Below are 27,540 nucleotides of genomic sequence, written 5' to 3' on the forward strand. Positions count from 1 at the left end.
CACTAATTGTATAATTAATTGTTTAACGTCTGTTAAAACCACTAGGTTTAAACTCCATGAGTTCAGAAGCTGGTCTTTCTTGTCTACCGCTGGATGTTCAGGGCCTTACAGAGGGTCCAACAAATAATTATTTCTCACCCCAGGAAATTTGTGCTTACTCATTCCTCTATCTGGAACAATCTTGTACCTGGCCTTGATAGGATTAGTTCCTTCTTACCCTTGTGTCTTAGTTTAAAAACTATTTCCTCTAAGAGTGTCCTTATCCAACTATCTAACTTATGCCAGTGGGACTCTATTTACTTTATTCATCACATGGACATTTTTTCTTTCCAGTCACTAAAGATACTTCATAATTAATTTAACAGTATACAGTATTTGAAGATTGTATAAAATATATATTTAAAAACATGATTTTTATGGCTCTAATAACCTTGCCTTCTGGTGTTTATGACCTTGTATATTTGTCTCTTACATTGAACTTGACCCTACGAATCAATTTAAAATATAAAATGAAGTGGAAGCGATGCTGTGTCAGTTGTAGTCATAAACTTTAAGAAGACCTAACAGTGGTTTGTTTTTTACTTTGGGAGCTTGACCTAACATGTAAAGGACTTTCTATCCTGGAGAGACCATGTGGAAATGTTGTAGGAAGAGGGAAAAACCCTGAGACTACACAAAGAGATAGAGAAGCTCCATTATCCCAGTATTCCAGATGATCAGATTTCCAGTTCTCTTCAGCAACATGTCACATATGTAAATAAGTCATCTCAGACGTACTTGCTTCTGTGAACAGAATTGTGTTCCCCCACCAAATTCCAGACAGCTAGTTGCATGTTGTCATGACCCTGAAATAGGCTTGCTGGCATCAGCAGCAGCAGTTTTCAAATGTGGTCAGGGTTTATCTTTGGGAAAGTCTGGTCCTTTCTCTCCAAGCCCAGTAGTCTATAAATCTCAAGGAAAGTAGGTTAGTTCTGCTACAGGTCAAGGGACTTAGCTCAGGAAGCAAGAGAGTGCAGAACATTGAAACAAGTTAACCCATAGTCACTAGTTGTGACTATGCTGTCACAAGGACATCGTACAAAGATGGCGTTCTGCAATCCAGGAGGAGAGCCCTTCCTGGATCCTGACCATGCTGTACCCCAATCACAGACTCCCTGCCTCAAAGACTAATGGAAAATAAATTTCCATCATTGAGGCCACCCTATCTATGATATTTTGTTATAGAGCCCTGAGCTGATTATTACACTAACCTACTGAAGCCCTAAAAGAAGGTGGCTGCATCTCCAGCAGACACTGCAGAAATTTTCTGGCTATATCCAGATGGTGCTCAAAATTGTGAAATATAGTAAGATTGGTTTTAAAGGCACTGAATTTTGAAGACATTTTTAAAAATAACATTAGATAACTAAAACATTATCTGCATTGTCCTCTGTTGTATCTATAGTACTTTGCACAATTACTTCAACATGGTAAACACTCAGTAGTTATATGGTGAACAAATGAATGAAAGGAAGAATGCATGAATGCTTTCAAGATGATCAAAAAATATATAAAGAGAGAATAAATAATTTGGAAAAATAAAAATGCTCATGTTTTCAGTCTACTATTTAATTGCACTGCATATTAAGGCAGGAATATTTTCACTGTTTAAAACAGTGTTTCTCAAAATGTGTTTTGATGACCACCTAAACACTGATCATTAGTTTACAGCTCAGATCCCTGAGTTCCATTACCGACTTGTTGAGCCTGGAGGGAAAATATAAGTTTTTTTGTTTGTTTGTTTCTTTTTGCCAGAATTTTGTTTCCTTATCAGTACTCTCGAGTTATATTTAATATTTGTTCATGACAGTTTGAGATTGTTTATTTAATCTGTAAGTATGTACATATACCAACATGTTGCATACACAGCCACATGAACAGACAACACACATAGGAATGAAAGGGAGCATCATTGCATTTATTTGGTTGACACAAGTAAAACTGGCCAATGCCTCAATGATCTAGTTATTTCAATTGAAACATATTACTTGCCCAGGTTATCTATAGCATATTATCATTTACACATAAAGTATCTTTGGATCTGTAGCATAATTTAATCCAAATTAATTTAATTAGCTTAATACTAAAATGTTTCTAATAGAGTACTTGCTTTAGACAAATGGTATATACAAACCATTGTTTTTATTCTAAGTCTCCCAAAAGAGAAAATCATTTTCAAAAGGTTTTCCTTTTTTCTTCATATGTGGTCACTACCAACAGTGTCTGATTTTCCAAATTTTCCTCCTACTTTCCTGATCTAAGGAATCAGCAATTCTCAACTTATGCAAATGATTATATTGTTCTTCCAAATTTGTTTACCGAGTTCCCCCTTACATTTACTTGTCTTCTACCAACTTACAATAAATAGAAAAATGTTTTCTTCTTCCTCTTCAACCATAATGTAAATCTTGATGAACAAGCAAATGTGTGAATGACTCTGAAACATCAGGATAAGCATCAGTCGTGTTATTAAATTTATTCTTTAAAAGAAAGAAAATGGAATGAAACAAACCAATGATATAATTGAGATTACTGAAAACGTAATCTAATAAATTGTGAGATTACATTTTTTACTTGAGAAAATGTACCTCAAATGTTCATAGATTGTTTTTCAATTAATTGAAGTGTCCTATGCATTATGTCTTTGTAAGCTTTCAAATAATCTTTAAAATTTAATATAAGTTAAAGTCATTGATTTCCCTTCAATGTTAGATTTTTTTTTGTATGTTTCTGTTATGTGAAATATAGAATGCTTCCAATTTTGGTTATATTTAGAAAAAAAATATTTAATATATTTTAACTATTCTATTGGCCATTTCCTCTATTCAAATTGTTGTGGAAAAGCAGGAATGGTACAAATAAATTATAGCAAAATTTTCTCCCAATGAACTGTAACTTATGTGCTTCAGAATCTGACATTAAAAAAAATTTAAACCATGAATCATATAGAATGAAAAGAAAAAACTATTGTGTCTTCATAAATATCTCAGTATCTTTTAAGTCAATGGATGCCTCTGACTGTATGAAGTAGAATAAACTTAGTGAAGTAATAGTGGGCACTTCTCAAGTTGATTTAATAAATTGGCACTAAACTCTTTGTTTTGGAATACATTTTTTTTAATTGTAGCAAAATTATTAATTTTTTTGAGAAAAATTTACTAAAAAATGTCAATATTGCCATGTAAGCAAATTGAAAGCTATGTAATAATTATAGCCAATAAATGAGCTTTAGTACAAATTTTACATTTATATATATACTATTATATATTTATTTATACATTTATTTATACATATATATGTGTTATTATAGTCCCAAAATGTCTAATTTACCTTCTTAATAAAGTATATCCCAAAAGCAAATAATGAAATAAAAGTCACACTTAAATGACTCTTACATCAATAGATGCCGCCAGTCATAAGCACTTACTATGAAGATCAATAAAAACGTGAGATATCTGTGTTCTCCTTTAGGATTTTGATGGATTCTTGTCTCACATTTAGATCTTTCATCCATTTTGAGTTTACCTTTGTGTCTGGTGTAAGAGAATGGTCCAGTTTCATTCTTCTGCACGTGCTGTCCAATTTTCCCAGCACCATTTATTAAAGAGACTGTCCTTTTTCCAGTGGACAGTCTTTCCTGCTTTGTCAAATATAGTTAACCATAGAGTTGAGGGTCCATTTTTGGGTTCTCTGTTCTGTTCCATTGATCTATGTGTCTGTTTCTGTGCCAGTACCACACTGTCTGGAGGATCACAGCTTTGTAGTACAACGTGAAATCCAGCATTGTGATGGCCCTGGCTCTGGTTTTCTTTTTCAATATGCCTCTGGCTTTTCAGGGTCTTTTCTGATTCCACACAAATCTTAAGATTATTTGTTCCAACTCTCTGAAGAAAGTCCATGGTATTTTTATAAGGAGCCTCAGTGTCCATTGAAAGATGAATGGATAAAGAAGATGTGGTCTATGTACACAATGGAATTAACTCAGCCATTAAAAACGACGAATACCCACCATTTGCTTTGATGTGGATGGAACTGGAGGGTATTATGCTGAGTGAAGTAAGTCAATCGGAGAAGGACAATCATTAATATGGTTTCACTCCTACTGGGACTATAAAAACTAGTGAAAAGGATTATAGGGGAAAGGAGAGAAAATGAGTGGGAAAAATCAGAGAGGATGACAAAACATGAGAGACTTCAAACTCTGGGAAATGAACAAGAGGTAGTGGAAGGGGAGGTGGGTGGGGAATGGGGTGACTGGATGACAGGCACTGAGAGGCGCACTTGATGGGATGAGCACTGGGTGTTACGCTATATGTTGGCAAATCTAACTTCAGTAAAAAATATACAAAAAAGAAAAGAATATACAAATATCTAAAAAAGGTGAGATATTACTCATTAATATTTCACAGTATTTTAATATCACATATACTCAACTAAGCCAGCAAATTTATTATAAACTGACTAAATATAGCAAAGAAGCTTAATATACAAAAGTTAAATATATCTTATCCACAAACACTAGTATTATTAATCCATTTAAAATTTGCTGCTTTCTTTTAAATGAGCCAGTTAAGATCTCTAAAATAACACATGTTCACTTTGCAACTACAAATAATTACAATAATATAGAAAAGAAGGAAAATATTTAGGTCAATTTATGTCACTATGTGGATGCTCTCAAATGCTCTGGAATTTTAAAAATACATGTATGAAATTACAAAAGAAATAGGTAATCATAAAAACTATATGTAAAAAGACTGTCATTAAAAAAAAAGGACTGTCATTGACTTTCAAAAATAGTATCAATGATAAAATTACTTGAAGAAAAATAAAGCTATTAGGCAGCTGATTCTGGCAGGTAATTCAATGTTAATGTTAAAGAGCTTGAATTTTATAATTTATGACATTTTATTTTAGGCTTTTTTTAAAGAGGAAAGCTGTTGACTTAGCAATAATTTAGTTTATTTTGGATTACAGAGTCAATAATATAAGTAGACAATAAAGTAAGAGCAAGTATCTTTTTTCTCTCATATTTTTTCTCCTTTCATTATCATCACCATGATGAAGGTGAATGAGTCATTGTTTCTGCCCTCAAAAGTCTTAACTCTTTTGACTTGACATATGAAGTAAACATGTAAAAATATTAATACAGAGAGGTCAATTACTCTAAATTGTGTGAGAGAAATTAGGAGATCTTTGTTTACATGTAAAAATAATGAAAATCAAATTTCCAAAGTTAAATATTGGTACTGTGCTTTCACAGTTTTTCAATACTGTCATTTTTTTTTTAATGATTTAATGATCGAGGCAGATGAGGAACCTAGGCTATAGAGACCAAAAAAGCAAACTAAAGAGAATGTTCATTCTGAGTTCCTATTCCAATGGCATAATTGATCTTATAATTTCTCATTGGGCAGTGGATATGAAAAGAGATAGAAACATGATTTGAACTAACAGTGGACCTTGAGTTCTTGAAACAATTATAACTTTCTGAGCAATATTGTTATTTGTAAGAAATATGGGTGAAGCTTAAAACACAGCATAATTAAAAAAAAAGAAGAGGGCTTGAAGATGACAATGGCCAAATACTTCTAAAATTTATAGACATGAAAAATTAAATGTTACAAACTCTAGACATATGGTCTTGATAAAAAAGAATAATGTGGAAAACTTGGAAGCATTGTGATGGAAAAAATAATGTAAACTGATAGATTCTTTGAGAAAAAAAGTTATTGTGTCAAATGCCTGCTGGGTAGGAAATGCTAAAAATATGGTATTTAATTTTCATCAAGACTACCTGGGGTTTGTGGACCACATGAGAATTGAGTAGTGCAAATTCTAATATATTTAGTAGTTGATGATGGCCTATATGAAAGTATATCTTTAAAAATATACCACAAAGCCAATTACTTGTGTTATCAGTAATTCAGAGAAGCCTTATAGGTAATGGTTATCACATTTTCAGATAACAAGATTCTAGATGGGATGCAAACACAAGAATTCATATGATATTCAGAAGTAAGAATGATGATGAGCTGAATCTATCACTATTGTATATAAAACATATTAACATAAAGCTTAGAGTGTTATTATATGGAGAATTTGAACTAACAGTGGACCAGGCTCAAAATCTAATGGAACTAACAAAATAAAAATTAAAAATTAAAAAAGTAATATTAAAGTAGCACAAGTACAAATAGAGAGGCCTAATTTACCATGGTGTTGGAGAGAATTAGAAAATCCATTTGTTGTTAATTTTGTTTATTCCAAAAACCACAAGAATCTAGAGTACTTCACATGAAAAAATCAACTGAGAAACAACTAATAAAACCTATCTTGCTTTTCCTTGAAAATTTCATTAAATTATAATCTTCTTAGTTAATTTTATTTCATATTTCAGATGCAATAGACAACTGATTGTGACAAGCCATCCCTCATTGTCATTCACAGCTCAAAATAAATGACTGCATAACATTAAAATGAGAGAATTAAAATGTTCCAGAGAAACATTTGAGGACTTAATTTTAACGTTTAAAAAAAATGTGTTTGTTACCACGCTATAAGAGAAAAAACTCAGTCATTGATTACCTTCTTAAAATGATGGTACAGCTATGCCTTGCAAGTACCAAGGTCAAAGTGGAAAAAGGAATATATATTTTCTAGAATGGAATCCAGCCTTCGTATGGTCGTCATACACTGAGATGCATTTGACTTCAGAATCAAAGGATCATAAAAATCTGACTGATCCATTTATTTTATTGAAGAATATGACACTGTAAAAGTTGTGTATTGTAAGGGCTAACGCACTAGCCAAACTGACATCCAAAACAGCACCTGAAAAGCAAATAGAGGCACACGTTTCATTAAAATCAGTAGTGTACCTTTGAGTTGTTTCCATCACGGCTAGCATTTGTGAAAAACATTTACGTACCTTAATTGTATTTTTTATTTTTATATTTCAATATCTAAGCTATCCCTTCCAATTCTGTCCCTCCTTGATACACAAAGTCTTATGATACCATACTGACCAAAAAGATAATTAATTATAAAGATTGTTTTCATGCTAACATATGGTCAAACTTATAAATTGTTTGTGTGTCTATTAATTTAAAATTTGCATTTTCCAAACACAATAAGGTAAAATAATTTTATTTTGTTGATCATTTGGTCAGAAAACAGAAGTTTTGATTGTTGCCCTTTATTTCATTTTTAGCGTTTCAACTCAGTCATTTTACACTTGATAAAATTAGGGCTCAGAAAAATTAAAGGGCTTTCCGTATTAAATTATATAAAAAATATTGAAAGACTTTTTTTTCTCCTCCCCCCGCCAAGGCCCCGGATTATAACCTGGCAGCACCAAAAAATGTGCTCACCTGTTATTTAGGCCACCACGTGAAAACATTTCCTGAAGGTCCCGGTAGAAGTATCAACTCCTCTTCTCTGACTCTGAGGATCCAAAAAGGTCTTTAGTATCTTAGTAATACAAAGATGATATTAGTCAGGGTTCTCCAAAGAAACAAGGAAGGTTTTTCTCAAGGGATTAGGTCATGTGATTGTGTGGGCTGACAGGTCCAAAATCCCCAAGGATGCTGACAGGATGGAGACCCAGGGACAGGCCAATGCTGTTCTGGAAGCAGAACTCCTTCTTCCTCTAGGACCTCTAGTGTCTTCTCTGAAGACCCTCACCCATGCACATTTTGGAAGGTAATCTGCTTTACCCAACGTCTACTGATGCAAATAGTAAATCACATCTAAAAAACACCTTCACAACAATATCTGGACTGCTGTTTGACCAAAAAAAAAAAAAAAATCGACCATCACAAGGGCAAAATCTATTTCCCCGGGGAATAGAAGATCCTGATTACTGCTACAGCATATCACGTCTTTGAATTGGTTACCTAGGGAAGGAGACAGTTCATTAAGTTTAGCTATAAGTAGGGCATTCCTTGCGGTCAGAGGCTAACCCACTTGGAGTGCTACAGTCAGGTTTTTATGATGAGAGCTGTCTAAATCGAAGGGATTTTGATTCTGTATAATTTAAAAAGTGTTACTTAATAAGCTGAACTATATATGGGAGGATAAAAACATAATAATAAGCACGTGGGAAAAGATGTTTTTTGAAGTGCCTAAGGCAATTAATATCTACGGCTGTCATGTTTCAAAACAGATGTGAGTTTTTTTTAACACTATAAAATCATTATTAAACTTCATAGCTCTATATTCTTAAGGCTAAAAGAAATAATTTCTGTTACCTTTATTTTGATGAATCTTCTAAACCACTGAGTTCGCTCTATGGCATTTATGCCCTTAATATATGTGTCCAAAACTCTAATAAAAGCCTGGTGGATAGTTGGTAAGATGTTGTGTATCAATTCATTGACATTTTTATTTGGTGACCTCAATTATCTATCTAGTGTGTTTCAATATGAGAGGATATGCTTAAATTCCTTTTCTGGGAATTCACACAGCAAATCTGTGTGTGTGTGTGTGTGTGTGTGTGTGTGTGTGTGTGTGTGGTGTGTTGAGGATGTTGTCCATCATTTCTAAAACTGTGTGAATGAATCTACAATATGCTACAAAATTCAGAGATTCCTTTTTTTTCAGCATATGAAGACGTAGGTCTCTTGATGACCTTTGTCTGTGCTCACCCTGCACTCAGAGGCCATGCACCAGGGGCTAACGCACACCCACGCACACACAGCTGTACCTGGGAACTGTAAGGTTAGAATGATGTTAGACTCTCTCTGGCTTCGCCTGAAATGACTAAGTCCCATCAACTACAGGACGATAAAATATAATTAAAATCTAACCATCAACAGTGTCAAACTGAACAGAAACACCAAGAAGCTGTTCGGAGCTTGTCTTGGACTGTATTCTCCTCCACCTTATTATGCTTGGCTGACATGACTGTTGGGTCATTTTAACCCTGAGGACCGTTCACTTGATTTGAAGGCAAACTATCCAGGGGGCCTTACTTCCAGAGGACTGCAGGCTGCTCACGGATGTCAAATTGTGGACGACTATCATAGCTAACATAGAGCGGCGGCTTGCTTAGAGACAGGCTTTAGTTGTGACATCGGGTTTGCAAATATTCATTCGCAAATGACATCGTTGTTTTACATTTTGGATGACTGCATCTTGTGCATTTTGAAGAGGTTGTAGCATCTCATAGTTGTAGAAAAGGTGGGGCAGGGGCTTTCACTCCGGGAAAATGAAGTCAAGGTCTCATTTTTCTCCAGCAAAAATGGAACAAACACCAAGCTGAAGAGAACATATTCAGCATGTATGTTCTATACAACAAATATCACACATGCCACATGTATTTAGATGGTAGACAGACAGCATATATGCTCTATGAATCTATATATCAGACCTAGTTATATTTTCTAGTAGTGAGGGTGGTCATTAAGATTATGGGCTCTGCAAACAGACAAACTGGGACAGCTCCTTCTTAGCCCTGAGATGTTTAAATTATCTAAGCTCCATTAATAATAGCTGCTATTACCCCACAGAATTTGGTTCGGGAAAGAGAAATCAGGACTACATTTTTTTTACTCAGTGCACTGTACAGGAAATCAAGTAAAAACATCTTTGAAAATAGTACCAGAAGGAGGCATGGATGTGTTAAGACTGTACATAGAGACATTTCCCTGGTTAACACGTCCTATATTGATGGCCTCTTTCCGTTTAATAGATCGACCTGTGGTTGGAATGGGTTTTGGTGGTTGTGCCAAAGAATGTCATTCCTGGCCCTGCATCCTCGGACATCCTAACTGATGATCTGAAGGAGCCACCTGTGCCAAATAACCTCTATTTGATTGTGCAGATCTAGCCCCTGTTCTTCACTGTGCTCTGTGCTGGGAAGCCGACGTGCATGCCTGTGCCCCGTGGCTTGTGTTGGGTCGATGAGGAGCTCCTCCAGGAGATCAGGTGGCGGAAAGAAGAGCAAGGGCTAGCTCCTTCGCTGCAGGCCAGCACACCACTCCCAGATGGCAAGACAACAAAAATCAACGTCACCTTGCTTAACCACTCTTCTCTTTGGACACCTCCTCTGTTACTCACTCTGCACCAAAACAAACTCTTAATTAGAGAGAGAGAGAAAAAAAAAAAAAAGATTGCTCTGATAAAAAGTAATACATCTGTGGTAATATTTTTGTTTGAAAAATGTATGTTTGTGTATGTATGTAAGTAGGTGTGCATACGTGTCCTCGCCAGATTGCATGTGTGCATTGTTTCTACATAGAAAATTGAGAAGATAAAAAGTTCTAGAAAAAAGCTGTTTTTTTAAGCATACCAAATGTGTATAAATTAATGTTTAAGGGGCACCTGGGTGGCTCAGGGGTTTAGCACCTGCCTTTGGCCCAGGGCGTGATCCTGGAGTCCTGGGATCGAGTCCCACGTCGGGCTCCCTGCATGGAGCCTGCTTCTCCCTCTGCCTGTGTCTCTGTCTCTCTCTCTCTCTCTGTCTCTCAGGAATAAATAAATAGCATCTTAAAAAAATTAATTAATGTTTAAATAAAATGGTTTCATAAGTAATATTCTTGGCTAATAACTTTACTTTTCCATTTGTTATGAATTTATCTTAGAAAAAGAGATTATTTTTATTAAAATGAAACTTACTTTTCTAATGTGATACAGATTAACCAAAAGGTAGTTATACAAAGCTTACCTAAATTAGTCATCAACAAACTTTTGAAGACCGTAGAATTAAGGGAGAAAGAAAGGAAAAGAAAAAAAAAAAAAGGTAGAACTTCCAATTCTTTAAAAAATTCTGGTTTGGAAACATAGCTTTTTAGCATCAGCAAGAAATGGAGAGATTAGATAGCCATGTTCACTTGCTCAAAAGAAGTTCGTATAAAACAGTTTTAAAAATCTATTAAGTGTCTTTTTTATGCTTGTAAAATTCTGAGCTGTAGCACTGCTTTCAGCTAGGTGGCCCAATCCCAGAACTTTAATAGAAATCCTACATTAAGTCATTTTAAAAGCCATTAAGTTATTTTAGAAATAAGAGGTCATAAACCTGCACAGTGTAAGAATATGGTGAAATTCATCAGTTTTTAGTTTGGTGGATTTCATTGTTTCATTGTGCACTTCGAAATTAAGAAAATGTTGGAACAAATTGTGCATAAATTCCATTTTTAAAATTGTTTTTCTAATTTTGATAATCAGTTTTCATAAATGCAAAATGGAGTCATCTCTATGTCTTATCTACAGGAAACGAAAATCACAGAATAGTGATTTGAATGGACTGAACCTCAAGTCTGCTCATGCTTTTTACTAACCATTTTTGGGAGACCAAAAATATTTAAGAATTACAAGGACATTTTACAATTACATTCTTTTCTAAATAATTATTAATAGAAGTTCAATATTTGGCACCTCTATAGTTAATCACCTGGATAAAGTGTGGTTTGAAATTTTAAAATATCCCACAACAAAAATGATTGGTTTAATGAAACAAGAAATAAAAATTTGTTCCAATAGTGAACATCAGATAAAATGAATCTGACTTCATACAAAAAGCCGGTGAAGAGTTTTAGATAAAATCTCAAAAGCCAGTGTCTCCGTGTATTTTTACTTTCTTTTCTTTTTGCTATTAAGTGTAAGTAAAAACTCCTATGGCTCCCTCTCTCTTTTCTCACTAATGCTCAGTATTAATGTTTGGGTGGTCCTGGGATTATATAGTCAATTCCAAAGTCAGAAAGAAAGGATGGAAAAGTGACCAATAAATATAACACGTTATTTCCATCTTTATCACATATATATGTATTTGAATTTTATGAATATAATAATAATTACCACAGTGTTTTCAGAAAAATTAGTCAATATTTTTAAAGCACTTACAACTGTTCAGGGCACATTGGTGCTTTAAAAGAAAGACTGGCAGGTTGTCTTTAAAGGGAACGACCAAGTTACTACGTTGTACACCTGAAACTAGTCTAACATTGTGTGTCAATCAGATTATTTATTATTATTATACCAGATTATTTTGTAGTTAAAATAGGATGTTCCATTCAACTGCGGGTCACTAATGTGTGTTGACATAAAGTAAGTTTTTTTAAAAAAATAAGACAAATCAGATATAGTTACGTTTAGTGAAGCTTAGGAGTCACTGAGCTCCTAGTCTTAGGATTGAAAATAAACCTCTTACTAGCAAAGAAGTGGCCAACGTTTTTCTTCTCTTAGGAGACATCTAAATATTTTATCTGGGGTAAGCATTTCTTTAGTAGCGTGCCCAAGTAGTGCACTGGGTGCCTATGAATTAAGCACAAATGGTGTTGGCCTAAAGCTAGGGATAAAATCAGGGGGGGAGTACACTATTCATGAGCACACATCTAAAACCAATACAATTTGAATATTTCATTTCTTAACCCTGTTTGGAGTATAGTACACCTCAAACCCAAATAAAACAAACTCAATTCTATGAATCGTTACAGAAAGCTGGATATACCCCATAAGATTGCCACCCGGGTGTGGGCAAACTGACACCAAAGGGATTTTCAGCGATTCCAGGGGAAGTGTGTGAGAAACACTAGAGAGAAATACAACACAGGATTTACAGTGGTTTGGTTGTGATCATTACTTTTCTTCCAACGTCTCTGTGTTTTCCTGAGAGACTATCACTTACGTTTACTGTTTTTTTGTTTTTTTTTTACAATTAAAAGAGCCACAAGAAGAAGTTGAATTTGCAATGTATAAAGTCAAGAACTGAATGGAGTCCATGTTGATTTACCTTTACTCCTACCTTGGCTTTCGTGGACTATATTACACACAGGTGTACATAAGGTGCGTGTGTATTTTTATGAATATATGCATTTTATTACGACTTTCTTTTTGTTAGTTGATATTACTTTCCTGTAGTTGCTTAAAAAAAAAATTGCTTAGGAGAAAACAAAGCTAAACAAGAGTGAGCTTGAGGGGGTAGTTTTGAATAACAGCAAGATAGAGACGAATGTAATTATTTCCCTCCTGGTCTTCAGTCAAGGAGACATTTAGTAGGGACAAAAAAGTGGGGAGCGAATTCTGGGAGAAAAACCTATCTAACACGTCCATGAAAACTACTATAGCAATAAAAACAAAGTAGCTGTTTTTTTAATCAACTATTCTAAATCTCACAGTTATAAACTTTCTTCCTTAATAAATATATTCATTGACAAAACAATAGAATTTCCTGGTAACTTGTGACCTTATTAAGATCTCTTCCCCAGTTGAGAAGCTAAAATAACGTGTACATTATCTGAGTTTGTCAATTTAATGATTGGTGTAAATAGTATTCATAGAAATACATAAATTGAGAGTATCTTATTATTTTGCTTTATGATTTTTCAGTTTACAGCACCACTTTTGCCAGTTTTATAAATTGTTGATGGGAAACAGAAATGAATTTATAACATTAATCCTTTCTCCTTAGCTTCTCTGCTTTCGTTCTGATATATGTTCTCCGGATTGTAGCATATATTTGTGCGGCAGTGGAGTGACAAACTAACCTTGACCTACTTATAATGAAATGTGTTGTCACTCAGGCTCAAGAAGTCATTAAAGCTTGACAGCCTTGCCTCCTGCCAGCTTTCCCCAAATCCTGATTGAAGAAAACATCTACCAGAATTATTACTTTGTTTCACTTTTTTTTTTTTAAATGACATTTTAACTAATTAAACGTAACCTGTTGGATTTTAGTTTTGGCCCTCCACAAGCCACAGGTCAGCCCATTAAGAATTTTCTCATTGACAAGACAGCTTTGTTTCATATGGATACATCTTCATACCAAAATAATGTGTTTGGAAAAAGAAAAAAAAAAATCCAGTTCATCATAATCCCTGAACTCTGGCTTGGTGGTTTTTTTTTGTTTTTTTTTTTTTCTTTTTTCTTTTTTTCCAAGCTTGTGGTTTCCTGGACAATAATCCATTAAATCTGAAGGGAAAAGCAGATACAAACTCTCACATGAGTCTAGAGGAAAGTTTTCAAGTAATAATGCTTCTAACACAGATTTTTAGATTGCATGAATTCATAATTACAATCAAAATGCAATACCGCAAGCTTTATCTTGAATCCAAAATGAAGAAGATATTTGTATACACAAGGTCTATATATCAAAGAAGAAAGGTTAAGTCAAACAAATGAAATGAGTTTAATTTAACTAGATTTGCCATTCTTATGGATCAAAGAGAGATGAAGCAGGTCACAGTGAGTGGCTGGGAATCATAAACTAAGCTACAATTTTCATCCATCCGCTATCATCATATTTTTAGACATAAAAGAACTAGAGAAAGAAACAAAGAGTATTTGAAGTTATTCCCCCCCCCCAAATAGCACTTTATAATACTCGTCCTGTGGAGACTTCAAATTTAACTTAATAGTATCTGTGGTTGGCCTATAAATATGGCTAAATGGCACAAATAAAATACAATATAAGAAAACAAAAGGAAAACATCATGAACATTTCAAAATATATTCCAACAACAGCTGCGTAATATAGAATATATTGAGTTATAGATCTGAACCATCCACCACACAAACTTTTGTATCATTTTAGCAACCCACTGAAATTTAGTGGGGTGGGGTGGGGCGGTTAAATCATGTGTATTTGGCAAGAGATGGCAACATCATTAAACAAAAATTCATCGGATCCAGACTTTAGGAGAGAAAGCATTTCTTTGACCAAAAAAAAAAAAAAAAAACAATTATTGTAGCTTTGGCAACTGGTTGGGTGTGTGATTCTAAATCCTCACCAGATATATCCATGAGAGAAGACTTTAGACGATTCCTTACCATGAGTTTTGTCTTTTTATTTTTATTTATTTATTTGTTATGATTTTATTTATTTATTCATGAGAGAGAGAGAGAAAGAGACAGAGACTTAGGCAGAGGGAGAAGCAGGCTCCATGCAGGGAGCCCGATGTGGGACTCGATCCCAGGACCTCGGGGTCATGCCCTGAGCCAAAGGCAGACGCTCAACCACTGAGCCACCCAGGCATCCCAAGTTTTGTCTTTTTAATAGCCGAAATTTTTCAGAGGTCCCCACAGTCCATGCTAGGTCTTGACCTTCCTAAAATGCTTGTCTTACCCAATTGCACTCTTGAACTCGCTTTTCTGATCACTAACTGTACCCCCAGCGCCCCTCGCAAACTACTCTGACATGACAAGTGTTATGCTGAGAAGAGAGAGCATCCAGGTGGGTAAGACCTGGAGCTGAGAACCGCTGCAGGATTTATGAGAGCTGCCAGGGTAAGTCACTTAGGAAAGCAATTCTGGTTTACTCAGAGAAAAATTATGTAACAGTGTAGGACTGAAAGCAGGACAACCAATTAGGAGGATACTGCTGGAGAAAATGTCAAGATTTGGTGATTAACTGTGATGTTTAAGGTGAGAGGGAGGGAAAATGGGTCAAATATAACTAACTTTCAAGGCTTCAAGATCGGATGTCTAATAGCAAATGATGTTGTCATCCATGAGGTCAAGTACAAAAGAGGCGAAGTGGCTGGAGATTCAAAATGACTGGATTTGGTTTTGAGTCTGTTGAATTCGCAGTTTCTTCAGCATATCCACGCAAATAAAATGTTCTTCCTATTATGAAGAAAATAAGCATATGAAGATGTTGTCTGCCTTTCAGAATATAAAGAGAAATTGTGCGGGGACGTGGGCTTGAGTTATGTTCTTGAGATATCGAAGTTTCATGAGAAATTGCAGTCCTTGTTTCTGAGGAATTTATGTGTTTTTTGTTTGTTTGTTTGTTTGTTTGTTTAGATTTTATATATTCATGAGAGACAACCAGAGAGAAGCAGAGACACAGGCAGAGGGAGAAGCAGGTTCCCTGTGGGGAGCCCGATGCAGGACTTGATCCCAGGACCCCAGGGTCACAACCTAGGCCAAAGGCAGACCCTCAACTGCTGAGCCACCTGGGTGCCCCTTGATTTATTCTTTAAACTATCAGTCCATCATATTTAAAAAAAAAAGATAATAGTTCATGATTAGAGTGTAATATATATATATCTTCAAAAACGTTTTACTCTCTTATTATTTAGTAATATTCATATAAATGTTGTGATATTTTTAACATTGCATTAAAATCATTTAAACTACAATTTATTTCCATATATATCAGTGTTTAATAAGAAAGGAGTCTATAAAATCTTCTAGTCTATACAAATCAAGATCATTATAATGCAAACTCATCAGAAATAACCTCTATATTTGATATATGTTGAATAAATTAACATAAATAGAAAAGTTATATTATTTTCAGTCAAGTGCTTTCAGATGTTACTCAAGAGACTTCTTTCACAAAAAGACCATTATCCCATAACTTCATTAGTTTAAAGAGAACCTATACTAATTACTTCACTTAGCTTCCATCAAATGATTATTTAGCTACAACAAAAAACTCAATATTTTCATTATCTCGTTCTATAAAGAAACCAGAATTACCAACCCCTTAAAATGCCTTTTCCCTTGAGGCATAAGAATTCATATATTTTCCCAGGTTGTGCACCAAAAAGGATAAGATGCTTATCCTAATAAAGTCATCCAAATACTCAAGATGAACAGTTAATTTTTCTGTCCACTTTTCTACCTAGATTTTGTGAACAGAATTAAGTGTAATTTATCTTGCTGAAGCTTCATAAATGAATTAGAGAAAGTAAGTCAGGATTCATAACAACTGCAATCTTTTAAAACTTACTTGTCCAATGGTTCTGGAATATTTCCTGTACGTATTTGTATCAGTTGAATTCCTGATATTTTATTTTTGTCAGTTGACTTCCTGGCCACGTGAGAGATAATGAGAGAATTGATAGGTAAGATGCCAACTTATTTGAGAAAAGATTACTGACCTACATTCTGTTCTCCAGCAGGCATATTTAGTTGCTCATTTAATTTTGTTATTAATTTTACGACTCTCATCACACCGCATTATAATCACATGCTAATATTTCTAATTCTTCTAAATAAGCTAATGCCTTCTCCTTCTTATCAGATCATGGCAAATTGGGCAAAATAAAACAATTACGTGAATGCATGATATTGAACCCTGAGCACTGCATGCATAAATGTTTTTGATAATTCACTAACTCGCAAATGAAACGAGTACAAAGAGTATCTGCGGATCCAACTTTGCATGTCTTTAGCTGAAGACGAGCTTGGATAGATGTGAACATCCCAGTCAATGCACTACTTCTGGGTCAACTAAACCTTTTGATATTGGTACATTGTATTGACCACATGGTTTATTCATCCAGGATCACAAATGTTCTCTTCTAGTGAAAACATGATGGAAAAAATAAACGATGGAGGAGGAGATGATTAAACCAGCTGGGATACACCATCAAATGAATGGTGAAAACCACTGCGTGTCACTCATTCAACAGGAAATGCCCCCTTTTCCCGTTGTCCAGTGCTCACTGCTCGCGGCTCACAAAGGTTGTCCAGGTTCACTGCCAGTACCTGCGACTGCGCTGTCCTGTTTTATGGGAGGCGGCACAGGACTGTGACTCGTTGTAGGGGGGTTGGTTCTTAAGATCACCTTTGGGTGTTGGAAGCCTGATTGGCCCCACCATCTCCTAACCGGATGATCTGTGGGAAGCTTCTTAACCTTTCTAAAGCTTCGAATTTCTCATCTTAAAACCTAAATATAAATAACACATTTACACGATTGCTTCTGGTGCTAGTTCAACAGCAAAGCTCTGCTCATGGGAACGCAGGTGACCACATAATCCAAGTTTTCAGACCGCAGAGTAGGACCCACAAGCAGACCCCATCATCTCAAAGGATCAGGCCAAAGGAAAGGGCCCAAACCCTGGGCTTAACTCTGGGCATGTTTACCTCTGCTACAAAGCTACTGCTTTCCCAGCGTTTTATCTAGAGTCACACGGGGTGTTCCTCTACGAATAGCTATTCGAGGAGAAAAAAGTCTCAAGCTTGATTTACAGAGAATTCTGTAAACATGCCGGCCTACTTGCGACGTGGAGAGGTACAGCTATGTGGCAGCAGTGGCTCCGAGAGACAGTGAAGGAGGATTATCACTGCCACCAATTATTAGAGCCTCCTGGCAACACATAAACACAAAGACAGCGATAGCTGATACTTCCCTCCAAAGTGGGAAATAAAAAAATATATATTTTCTAGAAAATTATTTCTCTTTCCTTTTGCTTTTATTGATAGAATTATATAAAATATTTTCATGGTGTATAAATTGCCAGTTTGGGCTTTCAATTCTGCACCCGGTTCCAATAGGGGTGGAGCGGTGTTGGGGAAAGGGGTGATTCTCCACATATGGAACAAATAACTCTCCATACCCAGCTGGGTGTCCTACAATTATAATGCTATCTACAGGAAATAACACCAGACTCCACGGGTTAAGTGCTAATACCCTATGACTGACCACCCCCCACAAACCCCATCAGACACCAGGTTGTCTCCTGGGCTCCTGACCAACCAGGTATAGATTGAAGGCTTCATGACCTCATCCTTGGGTTGAGGAGCTCTCAGAACTCAGAGAAACATTTTATCGGTTACCAGTTTATTCTTTATTATTACCAGTTTATCATAAAAGCATATAACACAGGAAGCCAGATGAAAGAGATGCATCGGAGGAGGTATGAGGGACAGGGGCAGAGCTTGCAGGGCCTCTCCAGGTGCACCACTTTCCAAATTTCCACCATTCCTGGAAAGTTCCAATGTTTCCAAATGTTCACCAATGGGGAAGCTCCCTGAAACCCCGGACTTTTGGGTTTAGTTGTTTTTTGTTTGTTTTTACTTCGTTACATAGATATGCTTGATTAAACCATTGGGCTTTGCAGATTGGTTGACTCAATATCCCTTTCCCAGGGGTGTGGAAACAAAAGTTCCAAGCTTCTGACCAGCTGGTTGGTTCTCCTGGCAAGTAGCCTCCAACCTGGAAAGTCACCATTTAACATAACAAAAGACACCCCCCATCCTTCTCAGAATTCTTAGAAATTCCAAGGTTTTTAGGAGCTCTGGATTGGAAAAGGGGACAAAGACCAAATATATATTCCTTATTATATCACAATATCACATGCCTACCTACGCTTACAGATAATCCAGATGAAACCCTCCCAGAATGGGAAGAGGATTTTACTTTCACTAAGAAATCTAAGACTCGGTTCTAGATTCAGTAACTGAGGAGATTTTGAATTGGTTTCTTTGGAAACATAATTTCTGTCAGATGATGAAGCTTAGACGTAAGATTTAGGGGGGACGGGGGTTGATAAGGTGGGAGTCAGAACCTCCTGCATTTTCTGTTGAAAAGGAAAATTCCAGGTGCTTCTGTTACTGTCGAGCTTGCACATCATGCATGAGAACGTGACCAGCGGAAGCCCCATTAATCAAAAGCACTCATTGCAGAGAAGTAGAGACAGCAAAGGATTAACTCCCTAGATGGCAGGGTCAAAGCGTTGGGGCTTCGGCAGTTTGGGCCACGGTGCTACGAGCGCTAGCTGTCCAGATGCAATGTTGGTCGCTGCAGAATCCTTAGCATGCGCACCTGCTCAGACTCCTTTATCCCATCCAACTCTTTTGAGATTCTGTGAACCCTCTCATTATTGCTTAATATACTTTTTATATTTAATTCATCCATTGTTAATTTCTGCTTCTTGCAAAAACAAACAAACAAACAAAAAAGAAACAAAAATGGGGGCACCTGGGCAGCTCAGTAGGTTGAGAGTCTGCCTTTGGCTCAGGTCATGGTCTCAGGGTCCTCGGATTGAGCCCCTCATCGGGCTCCCTGCTCAGTGGGGGCTCTGCTTCTCCCTCTGCCCCTCACTCCACTCCCTCTCTCTCTGATAAATAAATAAAAACTTTGAAAACAAAACCAAACACACACACACACACAAACCCCCACAAACAAAAAAACAATAACAATTTCCTTTTTTAAAAAATTATCAGTCTTGCCAAAATTACACTTAAAGGGAAAAAAACTGTTTTAGTAAGAAATTTATTTTTCACATTTTAAATTATTCTGTTTTACGTTTGTTATTTTATTTCTCCTTATTTATTTGCATTTACAATCTTAATATTTTCTAGTTTTTTTTATATGAACTACTATTCCTTTTATTTTCATTCTTTTCTGATGAAAGCATTAAAATCAATTTCTATCTGTCTCTCTCTGTCTCCCTCTCAGGATCCTTCAGTGGTCACTTTGGATTTAGTCTATGTATTTGGAATTTACTACTTTTAATATATTTTCCTTTAAATATTTTATGATTTGTCACATTTTCCTGTGTAAGCCATGAGTTTTTTAAAAATATGATTAATATCTACACATTAACATATTTTATAGCCTATTATTTTTCTGCTTGTGAGCTTAATTTCTTTGTAATCATCGGTCATAATGATTCTGTGAGACATATTGAGGCTATTTTTTATACAATGTTTCGATTTATTTTTAAAAATATTTTATTTATTTAAGCGAGAGAGAGCGAGAGAGAGCACGAGTGGGGTGAGGGGCAGAGGAAGGGAATGTCAAGCAGACTCCTCACGGAGCAGGGAGCCAGACTTGGGACTTGATCTCACAACCCATGAGATCATGACCTGAGCCTGAACCAAGAACCAGTCCCTCAAATGACTGAGCCACATGATATTTTTATTTTTAATGTCAATGTTTATAGGCTATGTGTCCAAGGCAATTGGATACAGTATGAATCTGTTAGGGGAACTCTTCTTCATTACTACTTTCTAATCAAACTTTTGGTAGTAGGTTTATTCTAATTAGCTACATCTATCAGCTCTCAAGATACACACAAAACCGTAATTTTAGAATAATTTATTTCTTTATTTTTATTTTTTTAAAGATTTTATTTATTTATTCATGAGAGACACACAGAGAGAGGCAGAGACACAGGCAGAGGGACAAGCAGGCTCCACGCAGGGAGCCCGACGTGGAACTCGATCCCAGGTCTCCAGGATCACTCCCTAGGCCAAAGGCAGTTGCTCAACCGCTGAGCCACCCTGGCGTCCCTATTTATCTCTTTATTTCTGGCAAATTTTGACAAATAGGTATTAAGACTATATCAGAAATGCAATATATTCTTTGTAAATTATTTTTTAACTATGTGCTTTTTATCTTTTACCAGTTTTTTTAGTCTTAAATTATATTTGATCTGATATGAAATTGCCCAGTTGGGGTATCTAGTCCATATTTGCTTTCTGTTTACTTATTTCCCTTTAAGCTTAAATTTTCTGTTTTCTTTTGCTCCTATGTGTTACTCCAAGACAACACTTTGCTGAATACTTCTTAAAACCCAACCTGAGGGGCTTAGGGGGCTCAGTCTGTTAAGTGTCTGCCTTCAGCTCAGGTCATGATCCCCGGGGTCATCTAGCTCCCTGCTCAGCGGGGAGTCTGCATCTCCCTCTGCCCTCTCCCCCTGCTGTGCTCTCTCTCTCTCAAATAGATAAATAAAATATTAAAAAAATAAATCCCAATCTGAAATTTGTATTAAATTTTAATATGCATTTTGTCAATTTAGAAAAAAAGTAGATCTAAATAAAGTTTTTTTGGTCTTGTTTTCCATATAATGGTTTCCTCCTAGATTAATTTTACTTCAGCTAAAGTAGTTTTCAATTTCTTTCAGAGCATGTTCCTAGTGATAATGTCTTTGAATCTTGTACACCTGAAAAATACATGCGCATATGTAGTTTAAAATAAGATTTATTATGGAAACTCATGTTCAAAGTTGTTTTTCCTCAATATTTGTTTTTTTTTAAATAATTATCTTCTTTCATCCAGTATTTTACGTAGATGATTGATGAAATATAATCCTAGATCTTTATAGGATATACAGTTTATCTTTGAAACAGTTATTTTCAAGTTTTAATTTTTAGAATCACCACCAAGGGTCATTTTATTTTTATTTTTATTTTTTTAAGATTTTATTTATTCATGAGAGACCCAGAGAGAGGCAGAGACACAGGCAGAGGGAGAAGCAGGCTCCATGCAGGGAGCCCGACGCGGGACTCATCCCTGGACCCCGGGGTCATGCCCTGAGCCCAAGGCAGATGCTCAACCACTGAGCCACCCACGCCTCCCAACTAAGGGACATTTTAAATATGTTTAGGCCTCAACCTAAAAAAATCTAATGTCTTTGATTTTCAGTGAATCCTCTGAAGCAGTGTATCTGAAATTCCATAGGCAATTCTGCTATAAAACTATTATGTGTAAAACAATGCGCAGAAACCATTAACATTTTTTCTGCCTCCTAAAATAGCTTTTTTTTTTTTTTTTTTTTTTTTTCATGTATCCTGTTGAGACGATTTTATACTGTCTCATGTCAGGTCTTTGCACTTTCCTCAGACCTATGAAGAATTTCTGCAAATATCACTTTGCCTTAATTTATTCTTTTCTTCTTTTAGGCTAAAACAATAGTTAGAAGCTGTGGGACTCAGTTTCCTCTTGATCTTTGAGAACTGTTTCCTAAAGATTTTTTTTTTTTTAATTTATTTGAGAAAGAGAGGGAATGAGAGGCAGGCAGAGGGAGAGGGAGAAGCAGACCCCCGCTGAGCAGGGAGCCCAATGCGGGGCTGGATCCCAAGACCCTGGAATCATGACCTGAGCTGAAGGCAGATGCTTAGCTGAATGAGCCCCAGGTGCCCCTAAGAACTATTTCTTAATATCAGATTTACCTGCTATCTGAGAACCTGAAATTCTCAAACTAAGCACATTCCAGCTCCTTTATGTCTAAATTTTCTTGTTTTTTTTTTTTCTCCCTTGATGTTATTCTCATTCTTCTCTCATTTTACTCTACGCAACAAGGAGAAGCTGGGCTGCACCTACAACACTGCCTGGAAAGCCCCCTAACCTGATCACCCAGTTCATTCATTGTGTCTTCTACTTTCCACGTTGATGCCAACAGCAGTATTGCTGTCTCTACTTCGCAACAATCCTCTCGACTCTAAAATTTCCTGCCAAAGTTATCCTCCCTTTTCCTTTAGCTCTAGCAACACCTCAATTCCACCAGGCTCCTGCCAGCATTGTGCGCAAAGATCTCTAAACTCTGATGAACTCTCCTCTCCACTTTCTGTTCTAGCTGGAGGCTGCTCCAAACGCCACTTCCACATTTCTAGTTCCAGTTTTATCTTGTTGTTGTTGTTGTTGTTGTTGTTGAAGTGGAAGCATATTTTTTTTTTTGATACCACGATCTGGGTTAGTTATCTATTGTCCTACAGTACAGTACCCCCAACAGCAATCGGCTTGATGGGTGATTTGGCCCATGACCTTTTATGACTGCAATCAAGGTGTTGGCTGGGGCTGCCATCGTCTGAAGACTGAGACGAGATGAGACTCTGCCTTCAAGGTGACCGATTTGCTCACACGACTATTGAGTTGCTACAGGTTCCCGGCACGAGGACTCAGGTCCTCCCCACGGTCCTCTCCACGGAACCCTTAAATGTGTTCAATGTGTTCATGACATGGAAGTCGTTTTGCTCAGAATGAGGACTCTAAGGGACAAAGGCAGAAGCTCTAATGCCTCACAGGCCACACCTATCAGCTGCCACAATCCCACCACCTACTGGCCCCCGCTTGCCCGTGGAAGGCTGTTCCTCATTGTAGGAGCAGCCACCCTGGTCATCACAGCCAATCGCACAGGGCTGAACCCTGTCAGTTCAGGGACGTGCACCTTTCTGACAGTGCTGGCTGCCTCCAGCAGATGCCCCTGGAAGACTCTGTTGGTGCTGCTGCTGCGTTTCTGTGTCCTGGAGCTGGGCATTGTAGCTGAAGGTGGCCACTTCCCTGGGCTTCCAGGCCACCTTCAGCTACACCTGGCCAGGGAATGGGTCATAGAGGTCTCTGTGGGACAGGCCCGGGTGGGTACTTGGACCCAGGTGAGGATGTGCTCATGGCCACCAGAGCCCCTGCTGAAAGCCCCCCAGCTGCCGCCTGAGCCCCAACACCTGCTGTTCCTCAGAGCTGAGCTCAATGTGGCCCCCAGGGACTCTTCTCCAACACCTGGTCTCTCTGTGGCTCTGCTGTCTTCCCACTCCTGTTGCTGTGAGTTGGCGTTCCCACAGATCCCCTCTCTCCCTCCTCCCCTCCCACAGATCCCTCCACCAGTTATGCACTCACGGGCACACACGCACCAGCATGGAGACTGACCTCCTCTTGGTATCTTGGAAACATCCTCCAACATTGCTGTTCTGTTATCAGTGAAACGGTGCCATTCGGCTGGGGTCACATCCATCTGCGTGTAGTGACTAAAACTCCACGTCCCATCTGGAACTGCCTGTCTGGAGATCCTGGGCAGATCGTGGTCGCATGTGTAGTCAGACGACAAGGCAGGGCTCTCTGCCCATTCCTCACACTTAACGACCCGATTTGGTTTCTCAAGATCCTGCTGCTAAATGAAAAGCCATTAAATAAAAATATTTTCTTATTTTGCTTTGATGTTGGGGTTGGGGGGGACCATGTAAGAAAGTGAATAGCAAAAGGTGAGGATCACTGGAGACTGTTTTGGAAGCTAGTTATCACATTTATAAAAACAGCAATCTTTCTCGCATGATGGTTATCAACACTAAAGCAAACGGAGACATGGATACGATTCAGCTTTCTTTATTAATTTAAAAAGTGAAATTAGAGTCACTTGAACAAATAACTGAGAGCTTCATGCCTCCCCATGGCAACATTTGCGGTATTCTTACCATACTCCACATATACGGTTAATTTCTTTATGTGCAATTTTATTTTTGTAACAAACTAATTAAATGCTGGCATGCCTACAAAGACATATCTGTTTGCAAAGAAATAAAAATTAGTAAAAAAATAAAAAAATAGAAAAAAAAGAAATAAAAATTAGTTTATTACTTAACATTCATGAATGTATTCTGACACTGGTTCTTTGGCAGCAACTGGGTGTGTCCTACAACTCAATTCAATTGCGACACTAAATACCTAGAGTTAGTAGCGTCAGATCCCACAGGTTGAAGGACGAGGCCTCCAACAAGACTGCTCTTCCTTCACGTTCTAGCCCCAACTGGGTTCCCCAGCAGGACGGGTTCTCTGCTTTTATCCAATTAGGCTACACATCCCAGGAGTCTCACGATCCCCCCACTTTGGGTTCTGTGACTTGCTAACCAAACCCATAGGGCTCCCTGAAAGCGCTATACTTATTACAGTTTTATTGCAATGATTATAACTCAGGAACAGCCAAATGGAAGAGATCAATAAGGCAGGGGGTCTAGGGAGGAGGGTGGTGCAGAGCTCCCGTCCCCTCTGCTTGTAGAATCCAGGGTGCCATCCTCCCAAGTCATCAATGTGTTCAGCAACCCAGAACCTCCACTGAGCTTCAGTGTACAGAGACTGTATTTGGGTTTTGTTGAGTAGGAATGATTGATGAAATCACTGACCACGTGATTAAGCCTAATCTTCAGGGTTTAAGGGATGGGGCTGAAAGTGCCAACCCTCTGAATCAAGTGCTTGGTCTTTCTGACACGGCCAGCCTCTCCCTTGATGCTATCTAAAGACTCATCTTGAGTCATCTTTGAGCACTGTCAACTCAAGTATGACCTAAAGGGGCTCATTGGGGCAGTCCAGGTGGCTCAGCAGTTTAGTGCCATCTTCAGCCCAAGGCCTGATCCTGGAGACCCAGGATCGAGTCCCATGTCGGGCTCCCTGGATAGAGTCTACTTCTCTCTCTGCCTGTGTCTCTGCCTCTCTCTCTCTCTCTCTGTCTGCCATGAATAAATAAATAAAATCTTTTAAAAAAATAAATAAAGGGGCTCATTGTAAATACCTGATGGCACCCCTATCACTAGGAGATTCCAAGGGATTTTTAAGGAACCCGGGACAGAGAACACATATATTCTTTATTATATCAAATAGATAATATAATAACCCAACACTTTCCAGTTTCCCTTTCTATTCTGCTTTTCAATAGTACTTGTTTAAAAATATCAAATAATCACAATTGATCAACCACTGTGATGCTATGATGTCTTTGTTCTAGGATTCTGAATACAGAACATAAAAGATATTACATGACGAAGCCTTCATTTCCTTCATAATCCTCCACTTTAAAGAAAATGGATTGTATAAATATATTTGAAGCTTGTTCACTTTGCTTTCCCTATCAATATGTAAACACAAAGTATACTTCCCTTTTACAGAGAGCGGCTGATGACAAATTGTTTTTTGTTTTTTGTTTTTAAACAAAAGGGGGATGTTGGGGTATTTCGGTGATTAGTAACTTACACCCTGTGAAGAATGGAGCCCTTCTAAGAAAATATCTTAACTTTTTATCAAAAGGAAATTTATCTCACATTTCTCTTGATAAAAATGTTAGATGGTAACCCGAGTCCTTTATATTCATTGATGTTGGAGATTCTTTGGCTAAGGCAGGATTTAAAAATAACTCGAAAGCTATTTTAATGTAGTCGAAGGTTTTTATTTTTAAAAAGTCATTTCTTGCCTTCCTCTGGACTTCAATTCACAATGATCTTCTTTTAACTTGGAGTCAGTCCTGCATAATGCAGAGATTGGATATGCCCTTTAAAGACACTCAAACCTGAGGTTCTTTGATTTTAAAATATAAATGCAGTGTTATTTGGTGTCAGAGCCGCTTGTTTTCTCCTCCTCACCCCGTCTTACAAAGGATACCGACTTAATCCTCACACAGAATCCAGCTCCACAAAAATCTGGCTCCAATTCTAGCTCTTGGAAAGGAGACTCAATACTTGTCTGACTCTGAATCACCTCAGCTTTGTTGTTCATCTCATCTGGCTCTTGGGTTTTAGACACGCAGAGTCTGGGTTTGTGACATTCGTCATCTCCCGCCTGAATTTCTAGACCACCCGCGGCATCGCCCAGATTCTGAGTTGTGTGCCCAAATCACCCACCAACCAGCACCCAATGAAATCACTATGTCATTAGGATGTTTTATTTCACCTTCATTTAGGAACTCACCATTTACACTAACCGTTCACATCTCAAATTTGACTTTTTTTCTCGTTTTCAAATTTTATTTAAATTCCATTTAGTTAACGTACAGTGTGATATGGGTTTTAGGGGTAGAATTTAGTGATGCATCACTTATGTACAACACCCACCCAGTGCTCATCACCAGCGCCCTCCTTGATTCCCATCACCCGTCTAGCCCCTTCCCCACCTCCCTCCCTCCAGCAAGCCTCAGTTTGTCCTCTAGGGTTCAGAGTCTGTTTTAGGGTTTGCTTCTCTCTCTCCCTCTCCCTCTCTCTCTCTCTCTCGTTTTCCCCTATGTTCATCTTTTTTTGTTTGTTTCTTAAATTCCACATATGAGTGAAATCACATAGTGTTTGTCCTTCTCTGACTGACTTCACTCAGCATAATCCACTCTAGCTCCATCCGCGTCATGGCAGGTGGCAAGATTTCATTTTTTCTAAATATATATATAAATTTTCCCCTTTCTTTAGTTTAATTCCTTCCTGTCTTCCTCTTCTGCCCTTGACTGGATTGAACTTTGGTTTTGCTTTGATCTTGGTTGATGAAACACATGTTTTACTAATTCTCTTCTTTCAGTCTCA

Source organism: Canis lupus, chromosome 34 (assembly GCF_048164855.1).
Source record: "Canis lupus baileyi chromosome 34, mCanLup2.hap1, whole genome shotgun sequence".
NCBI classification, from domain to species: domain Eukaryota; kingdom Metazoa; phylum Chordata; class Mammalia; order Carnivora; family Canidae; genus Canis; species Canis lupus.